The sequence below is a fragment of the Nannospalax galili genome, unplaced genomic scaffold (genome assembly GCF_000622305.1).
Source record: "Nannospalax galili isolate Female #2095 unplaced genomic scaffold, S.galili_v1.0 scaffold127, whole genome shotgun sequence".
In the NCBI taxonomy this organism is placed as follows: Eukaryota; Metazoa; Chordata; class Mammalia; order Rodentia; family Spalacidae; genus Nannospalax; species Nannospalax galili.
The window spans coordinates 5,081,919-5,082,619 of NW_008360326.1; the positions used below are offsets into that span (position 1 = coordinate 5,081,919).

The following is a 701-nucleotide window of genomic DNA, read 5'->3' on the forward strand; positions in this document are numbered from 1 at the left end:
TCACAGAGCAGGAATGTGTCCGCTGCAACCCCCCGGAGTGGGGGTGGGGGACTGAGAAGAGGAAAGCGACCAGATTGGAGGAACCAACAGCGGAACCCAACTGGAACTGGGGCGTCTCGATGAGGGCAGGCACTGCCACGCTGCCCCCTAAACTAACTCAAAGGTGGGCAAAGGGAAAACTGATTCCCTGTCTTCTTTACATCTGCTATCAGACCCAGAGCATCAAAACATACAAATCCACGGCCTTAGGACCTGGAGATGAGAACATCCATTTGCACCTTACCCCCACCTCCAGCTCAGATCCGGAAAGGGACCCTAGGTCCACCGCCTTCCCGGGTTTCTTTTCCACCTTTCCCCCTTTCTCCCTTTCCCCTTTGGGGTTTAGGTAAGGACCTAGTGCGGGTGGGTAAGGCAGGACTTGAGATTAGCATGCATCATCCTATTGGTCAGAGGGGCTGCCGGTCAAAAGAGCAACTTGGACCAGGATTGGCTGCGTTAGGCGGGGCGCGGCGCAGCGAAAGAAGGGGCCCAAGGGGTGGGGCTGACGCCGCAGCTGGCGTAGCTCAGACTCTGAGCAGCCGCCGCGGAGCAGCAGAGCATCTCCTTCCCCCGCCCAACCGCGCGCCCCGGCCGGGGCTAGGCCCCCCACCGCCGGGTCCCCCGGGGCTGCAGCAGCAGCAGCGGCGCCGCCCGCGGTTCCC

The 701-nt window shown here is 61.6% G+C and overlaps 1 protein-coding gene across 1 annotated transcript in view; it reads left to right on the forward strand.

Moving 5' to 3' along the window:
* Positions 1-668: 668 nt before the first annotated feature.
* Cdk5r2 (cyclin dependent kinase 5 regulatory subunit 2) overlaps positions 669-701 on the forward strand; it is a 2,140-nt gene continuing 2,107 nt past the window's right edge. The window contains exon 1 of the mRNA XM_008825738.1: positions 669-701. This exon is cut by the window's right edge and continues 2,107 nt beyond it. The gene's annotated coding sequence lies outside the window, so the exon portion shown is untranslated.